Here is a 9,793-nt window from a genome sequence, read left to right on the forward strand (position 1 = left end):
TGGAATTAAGAAAATTGTTATGTAACTCATTGGTTAAATGCCATTTTGACTATGCTAGCTCTTCATAGTACAATGGTATTAGTAAACAGTTAAAAAGAAGATTACAAGTTGTACAGAATAAAGTTGTTAAATTTATTCATGGATATGACTCTAGAACATCTTTGAAAGTTAAAGATTTTAGTAGTATTGGTTGGTTAAATGTTCAAAACAGAGTTATGCAAATAACACTCAACCATGTTTATAAAATTGTTAACAAGAAATGTCCTCCTAACATGGCCTTTTTGTATAATAATTTTAGTTTAGTGTCTGATATACATAGTGATAACAGTAGACATAGTAAAGATAACTTTTATTTACCTCAATGTCCTCAAGTGAATGGTTTTACCAGCACTACTAACCGGTATATATATATATATATATATATATATATATATATATATATATATATATATTACTGTTGTTAAAAAAAGTCATCAATAAAGTATTTGTAAGTACATTTAAATGTGATGACAAGATAGTAGTATACATTGTGTAACTAATGCTCTCTAATAATATATGCTAATTACTATTTGATCTCAAGACTATAGTCTCAAGTTTAAATTAATGATATTTTTATGCGTATTAATGCCACCATTTTTGTACATTTTCCACCCATCTATAGGGCCCCATTGGAAATAAGTTGCAAACCTTTCATGGGACATCCTGTGGTATACATATCATGTCTTGATTTCAACATCTTGTAACTACTTGTTATTTCAGATCTCTGCCAAATACACTGACTATTTACTTGTAACTGAATATAAATGATTAACTTTGAATGTGATATTCAAAATGTGATATATCAATGCATTGTGATCCAAAACCTGTGATAATTGTTTTCCAAGTGTTAAATGTTGTAAATTGACTGTATTGTATGATCTGTACTTGTATGACATATATATAAATATGCATGAATAAATCAATATTTAGAAAAGTGTGACTGACACTGTTTCCAGACATATTACAGTTAAATTACTTCATGTCAGTAATGGCAGTCAGGGATGGAAAATATCTTTTTACAATTGTTGCCTGCACTGTCGACCATATTTAGTGTTTTTGTTTCCCATCTAAAGATTACCGAACCAAAACCATGGGCATGCCTGTGATATGTATCTTAAAGTTTCTTAAAAGATAAATAATATAAATTTTAACAACACCACTGCTCAGTTTTAACATTTCCAATACAGTATGTCTTATTTTGAGAGGCCATTCTGAATTGAGTTCATTTCCAAGGGCAAAGTTAATATATTAATATTACCAAACTGAACATTGTTACACTGTCCCTAATTTTAATGGCACTGGATTGTTTAAGGCTTTGAAAAGCTAGTTGCCTGGCCGGGATAACAACATCTGGAATTAAAATGCCTAGGATAAAAGATAAACAATATCTGCCAGAAGTACTGTATGGTTGCCATAATCAAATGTACAGAAAGAATTGTTTTTCAAATTCAATCAAGCCCCACTCATTCCATTCCATGAAACCTTTCAGGTGTCTAAATACTGATAATAGCCCCACTGAGGGCTGTATGGCTATGGTCCATATACAGTTTGTGACTGCCTGGCTGGTCACTATAATGGCATTGAGACCAACGTGGAGTTTACTATTTCTTATATTACACCAAAGAGTTTTTTCTGTACCACTGTACAGTGTTGTACGATTGTTTATGGTATAGAACATAAATATTAATTAAATCTCAAAGTTTGTCGCCTGCAGCTGAACATCAGCAGTGACCAGTGTTGCAATGATTATAATTTAGGAAATACTGATTCTTTTAAGTTTAAATAATGTTGCTGTTTTCACTTCAATAAACAACTAATTGGCTTTCTTAACATTTTATTAAAATTTGAATATTTTGCATGCAATAATATCTAATTTTAAACAATAACATTAATGAATATTCTATTATATTACTCCTTAAAGATATTGGTCCTTATATATCTATATTATCGGTTGATTTAGTGCAAATTTATTGCTGTGTAACCCGAACTATATTTTCGGTGTAATATCTTCCGCCTAGAGGCGTTAGACATATCCTTCCACCAAATACACCCGAGAGACGATCGCCGATATGGCGGAATTGTCCGAGGTGTCCCGATTGATGCGTTGTCAAACGCCGCCATCTTAGGTTACATTCCACTAAAACATCGAGTATCCCTCCGTAGTGCGTAATTTCTAAAGGCGTAATTTATAAAGAGTTTTTTCTCTTCTTGCATAAAAGCCATTTAACAATATGAGACTTGTATAATGGGGCTATTTCTGATATCATAGATGTTTCTTGAGTATTTTGATGACATCAATTACATTCTAATTTAAAATATTAACTTTAAGTGTGTGTTTTATGTTGTATGGGGCTTTTGTCGGAAAATGCTTTGTCGAAATATGGCTGCCAAACGATGGTTGTACTGGTGTCTGAAATTGTATTGAAATTATTGGAAGACGACATATCGGTCTTTAAAATTATACTTTGGAACAAGAAAAGGAAAGGCCAGACAAAAAATTGTTTGAAAGTTGGCAGTATTATAATGGGAACCTATCGGATTGGAATTAGTGTAATTTAAATTGTAAAAGCACATATACTGGAGTTTCAAAGCATAATAAGAAAACAATTTTGATAAGTTTTCGACAATTGGAGTGCTAGACTATATGAGAGATATGAGTATTTTGGTAAAAATGGGTGGGAAAAATAAATTTTAAATTTCCGTATTACCTTAATTACGATGATCTTCATATATTTAAATTTCAGATGTAAGACAATATTTAAAAATACAAAATCACATGCATTTATCCCTTTCATGCCATTCTCTCTTTTTTCTAGGCCTGATCATTTATCCCTTAAACAACATATTGCGAAAAAATCAGTGGAAGTCTTGCTTTGACCGGCGTACTGGATATGATTTCAATCAATATTATCAAGATTGAATCATTTTAAACACCACTATCACTGTTCTGGCTTAAATAGTAATGTCTTAGCTTTGTATTACCCGTGGACCTACATTTAAGTTTAGTTTTAGTTGGTTGATTTGCGTGTTGTTTTGTTCAATTTTTTATTTGTGTTTGTTCATATGGTTAAGCGTGAAATCAAGACACACAACTGGGTAGTTGACATTTACCTGAGTGCATATATATTTGATTCAAGGAATTTGGAACATTTTAAGATTAAATATATTACATACTGAAGCGAATCTTGTCACCGCGGGTTTATTTGTCATACCTGTGAAATGTACAATAGATTCATAATTTTGAAAAAAAATAATGATTTGTTTGTAGTTAAATTATATTTAAGTATGCAATACCAAAAATAATAAACAAAAATTGTAAAAAGAACATGGATTCATTTATTAATTTATTTATTTATTAATTTATTTATTTATTCATTCATTTATTCATGAGTGCGTGTGTGCGTTCGTGCGCCCATTCGTTCGTTCGTTTGTCCCTCCATCCATCCCTCTATCCCTCCCTCCCTCCCTCCATCCATCCATCCATCCATCCATCCATCCATCCATCCATCCATCCATCCATCCATCCATCCATCCAACCATTCATCCATCCATCCATCCATCCATCCATCCATCCATCAATTCATTCCTTCCTTCATTCATTCATTCATTCATTTATTAATTATTTTATTTATTTATCTGTCTATCTATTTATCTATCTATTCATTTCGTTCGTTTGGTCGTTCGTTCGTACGTTCGTTTGTTTGTGCGTTCGACATTACGACGATCGTCATATTCATTAAAACAATGTTAATTGCGTGTTCGGTGTTTCTTCTATGCTGTTTATGGTGTTTTCGCTAAATAGACAGACACTGCGGTTTCAGCGCTTTGTTCGTCCGATAAGTATTTACAATTTCAAGCATTTTAATATCTAAGTATCCCAATATTCACCTTAGGTTTACAATGTATTAATATTCTTTATTAGTATTCCTTTTTGTTGAAGATTGCCTAAGCAACTTTGAATTATGTTGGTCACATAAGTGACACATTTAATTTTCATTCGTTTTTAAATTTGAATACGCACTCGTGAGGGAAAGTCTTGGTAACTCCATTAATGTTCCTTATGCTCCTTACAACTGGTTCCTTATTTTTATTCAAATCGAATTAGGAACCTTTTACTTAACAAATAAATTCATTTGAATAAATAGACGAATAAATCAAGGAAAATCACTGTAAATGTAGGTTGGGAATAAAAAAAATATGTATGTATTATTGTACATTTCTTTTTAGAATTGTTTTGTAATGATATCATAGTGCCGTTTTCGCGCCTGAATAAGGAAAGCGCAACCAACTGAAATATCTAAAAATATTACTTATAAATACCGAGAACAGTGCAATGTTTGTCAGTTCCCGCGACTTCTAATCGTGCGCCAATGTTGAAGGTCGCCGGATGTAACGTAGGCATCCTAGAGCGAGAAAACGCGCTTTTGGAAATAGAAAATCTATTGAAATAAAACCACCCTATTACAAACAAGAAATATCTTTAAAAAAGATATACGGCGTTGATAGTTCAATGAATGAGATCAAGGATAGCGAATGTCTTTTTTCTGTGCAGTTCTTAGCTGCATCACACGCAGTACGGGATGTTACGCGGAGTTTTCGCGGCTTATTTTACATTATTACATATTGCTGGTCATAAACCTATAGATACAAAACAGAAAACCAAAAGAAGAATGGAAGTGAAATTAAAACCGGCCACACGCGAAGTATCCGTATTTATAGGCGCGTTCTTCGAACAAACCTGTTTTAGTGGTTTGTCGGGCATTGCTATTTGATTCGATTATTAACAGTATCGATAATCATCGCGCTCATGCTTAATAAATTGGTCAATATGGTGGAATAATTATTGTTAAATTAATCAAAAATAATATTTATCATTGTATTGTTGAAAACACATTAAGAATCTACATATTTCTGGTCTAAAGAAAATTCCAGGTCACCTAGTTCACGGATAGCGTATTTATTATATAACTATTATTTTACTGGCCGCGAACTCCGGTGATGACCTGTATATTAACTCTGACATTCATACACTGGCCGCGAATTGACCCGATACCTCGCGGGTTGAAATGCAATGTATTAAAGTGAGGCCTCGCTTTCACTGCTCTTTATACTTTAACATGTTATCATGTTGACAAGAATATGGAAGTAAGTACTATATATGAGAACATAGCCTTTAAGTATAAACGCGTTGCGCTGGTAATTCTCTGAAAATAAAAGGTGCACGCACAAGCTGTATTGATGTCGAGAATTGAGTGTAAAACTGTTTTATCTATTAAGCCTTTTCATTAGAAATAAAATTGTTTCATGCAGTAAAACAGTGTTACAAAGACGCGGATATGTTTCCAATGTTCTGGTGGTATACTCATATCAGCCAATGGAATAAATGAAGTGTATTCATTCGTACCTAGCCGCGGGAAATTTTATTTGAATTTTATTGGACACTTACAAAGGTCAGGTAAGGTGAATAGCTGGCTTAATACAGCTTACGCCGAAAAAATATAACAAATTTACAAATTGTCCCCCTAATGCAGAATATATAGTGCGGTTCCTCGTGCCTACAACAGGAATATGTGTACATATAACTGATGTATGTTACGCTGTGTAACACACACTCATTATTTGTAGCACACTAGTGAATGAGCCTGTCACCGAAGATGTAGCACACGTTCTCCTTACACACACATTAAAATGTAGCACGCCGTGTGTTTGTTACTATTTGGGCAATCGTGGTTACACACTAAAATCCTTAGAGCGACAATGCGATAGTGCGATAACACGATGACGACAGTGCGACAATACGATGGCGACTGTGCGATAGTACGATGGCGACAATGCGATAATACGATGACGACAGTACGATAACGCGATAGTACGATGGCGACAATGCTACAACGCGATAGTACGATGGCGACAAGGCGATAATACGATGGCGCCATCGTATTGTCACACTGTCTTCATCGTATTATCGCACTGTGGCATTGTCGCCATTTTACTTTTGCACTGTCGCGATTGTATTGTCGCACTGTCGTCATCGTATTGTCTCACTGTCGTAATCGTATTGTCGCCCTGTCGTCATCGTATTATCGCGCTATCGCATTGTCATGTTGTCCCTATCGTACTATCGCACTGTCGCCATCGTAGTGCCATACTGTCGCCATCGTATCATCGCATTGTCGCCATCGTACTGTCGCGTTATCGTACTGTCGTCATTGTATTATCGCATTGTCGCCATCGTAATATCGCATTTTCGCCATCGTACTATCGCATTGTCGCCATCGTACTTTCGCACTATTGCAGTGTCGCCCTCTGGATTTTAATGTGTAACTACGATGGCCCTTAGGGGTCATAAAAGGCTATAATATGATACAGCGTCTAAACCAACTGAGCTATTTTGCTTGTAACGGATGTCATACCTACAGTGACGTTGAACATTCAAAATTATGACGCCAATATGTAAACAAGAAACGTCAAAATGTAAACAACAAAAAGGCCAAACAAAAAGAAACAATTTATTAAATGAATTTTATTTCACATTGCTTAAACACCTTTCCCGTGAAATGTACACAATATAAACCGTATTTATATGATGTATTATATGCTAAATTTCAGAGTTTTGAAGACTTAGACCCTTTCGGGTTCTTCGAAGTGTCATAGTCCCTTTAATACACAATATATAAAATTGTCCCCTTAATGCACAATGAATTTAATAGTCGCCTTAATAAGCAATATACGAAATGGTTCCCTTAATAAACAATATATAAAATGGTCCCCTTAATGCACAATATATTAAATGGTTAATGCACAATATTTGAAATGATCCCCATAATGTTCAATATATGATATGGTCTCCTTTATGAATATCTTATACTTATGAAATATTAATGGGACCAATTATTCTTTGTGTATATTTTGTAATCGCAAAATGCTTCTAATGTGATATTAAAGTGCCATTTGTATTGTCAAATAATGTTAAGATGTTATTAAAAGGCAAAATAAATAATATACAAATTGTCCCAGTAATACAGAATATATAGTACGGTCCCTTGTATGCCAACATCAGGAATATGTGCACATATAACTGTATGTATGTTATGCTGCGTAACACACAATCATTAATTGTAGCACACTAGTGAATTAGCCTGTCACCGAAGATTTACCACACGTTCTCCTAACACACACATTAAAATGTAGCACGCTGTGTGTTTGTAATACGGCTATGTTTTTGCAGTGCTGTGGTATATCAGCCTGGGACTTTTTTCAGCAAATGGGCACATTACATGCCAATGATTTATACTCGATACACTCGTCTATCATTAATTTTACGATGAGCTACATAACACGCCATGTGTACGTATGTGTGTTGATCAAGGTACCGCATATGTAGCACGTTGCACTTCAGTATGGTAGATTCAATTATATGAACTAAACACAAAAACGAACTGTATTTAACACATTGTTGGTCATTAGCTCTCTTGATGCTTATTTATGATATAATACCGTTCAATTTGAAGCCTAGAAGGCACAACACATTTGGAGCACATAAAAATGTGCTACATAATTTGTAAGTGCTACATTCGTGTGTGTGTGTTTAGTGATAATCGCTACATATTACGGTTAAACACTCTCACAGTGTTTTTTAGATGGGCGCTTTAGCGCCCGTCTAAAGTGCTTAGTGTGAATTTCAGGTCGATACGACTAGGTATGATTAACCCAATACCCGATTGCGTATCCGCGCAAGAAAGAGTTGTATAATTTATGCAAGAGGTTTGAGTTCTCCAATTATGTGTATTCACAAATGGCAACATTATATTAATATTGTGTTACATTCAATATTTTCGAACGGTGTTTTATAGAAAAGAATCAATAAACAATGATCGTATTGTACGTGTCGCGGAGGAGATTGTTTATGAATGATTAAAATAGTCCACTTTCTGCTGCGTGTGCGTGACGTAGTATTTTCGCTCAGCTCATTCATAAATCTGAGGCTGGCGATAAACAAAGGGGAGTCCGTGTGAGAATAACGCAGTAGTATAAGGTTACGCTTGTTTATATTCACAGGTCTCAATTAATAATACGTTGACCACGAGTTCAACAATTATTTCAGCGATACGATAGACAACATAAAAAAATGTTTCATTATCGCTGAAACTGTTAAAAAAACATTTAAATATTACAATAATATTCTCTAAAAAATGTAGTCTTGCTGTTTTGAAATAAGGTTTGGAATTTTGTTTTCTAAATAACTTAATTCAAAACAAAAGTTTAATTATAGTGTTTTTGACTTGTTAGTCGCATATTTACCGCATTATAATGTGTGTTATAATAGGCAAACCATACATTAGTAAAATTCAATCTGCCTTCGCACATATAAGGAATGGGTCAATTAGGTGCTGCGTTTCCTTTGCTTACTTCAGTTAGAGGTCAATTATTTAAGTAATAGCAATCACAAGGCTCCGACTTCAAAGGAATTGCGGAGCTTTCTTACATAATAAAAGTCGTAGTCGCATGGTATTTGCGTTCTGCGTCCTATTTGGTCACGTGGTTCTTTTTCCCGGCAGTTTTGGCATTCATGATATATGAGGCTATTAATAGATGCGTCTGTCGATAAACAAAGGAAAGTTTACGGGTTATAACAACGCAATAGGTTACGCTCTCGCATACAACTCAATGACGTAGTACAGGTCGTAAAATGAGAGATTCGGGAAAAAGTTGACGCTTATTTATATCAAAGACCCATATTATCTATAGGTCTTTGTTTATATTCTCAATGTATAAAACGTTGAACATAAGTTCAACAACAACTTCAGCGATACGATAGACAAAAAAAGTTTCATAATTGCTAAACCCGAATATAACAATTTATAATAATAATACGAATGCAATAGCAAAAGGTTAGTAGAAGGTTAAGCTTGTTTATATTCACAGTTCTCAATACATAGACAGTTGGATATGAGTTCATGAATTACTACAGGCATACTATAGGCAACCTCGAAAATGCTTTTTAATCGCTAAAACCGAAAACAACCTAATATATTATATTAAATATATTTATAACAATAAATGTCTTTTAAAAATGTAGTCGGCGTATACGCTGACTTTGAAATAAAGTTAGCAATTTACTTTTCTAAATAATTAAATACAGTTAAACAAAAGTTTAACTATTGTGTTGTGTTTTTCACTTGTAAGCTGCATATTCACCGCATTAAATGTGTGTTAGCATTGTCAAACCACACATTAGTGTGAGTAAAATAAAAAATATACTACGGGAGAGCACTTCATATGTGTCCTCATATGCCTTGTTATGAGTATCTTTCTTCACTATCGAAATATATCGTATGTTTATATTTGATTTAAACGCAGTTTTCTTTCGACACATTTAAATCACACGTCAATAGCGCCGTCATGCGAAAATGGGTCTTATGCGTTTCGGCAAGTGTTTGTTAAACCCAACATGTGCTTTTGCGCAGTCAGGCCATAGGCGACGCTGTTCGCTTTAAAATCACTCAATATGTTATGTTTCTCCTTACCAGAAGGAGTGATAGCTGAGTGGGCTATTTATATGATGGGCGCATATGGAATAAGACCCATTTTCACATGACGAGGGTCATTACAAATCTCATTGCGAATTGAAAATGCCACATTTAAGAACAATGCTTTTTGATACAAAATTGAATTGAAAATAGCAAACTTGTTAATAATGGCAGCCCATCCACACATTAAGGAATGATTTCCAGACGTGCTGACCAAGTACGGC

Source organism: Dreissena polymorpha, chromosome 1, assembly GCF_020536995.1.
Source record: "Dreissena polymorpha isolate Duluth1 chromosome 1, UMN_Dpol_1.0, whole genome shotgun sequence".
In the NCBI taxonomy this organism is placed as follows: Eukaryota; Metazoa; Mollusca; class Bivalvia; order Myida; family Dreissenidae; genus Dreissena; species Dreissena polymorpha.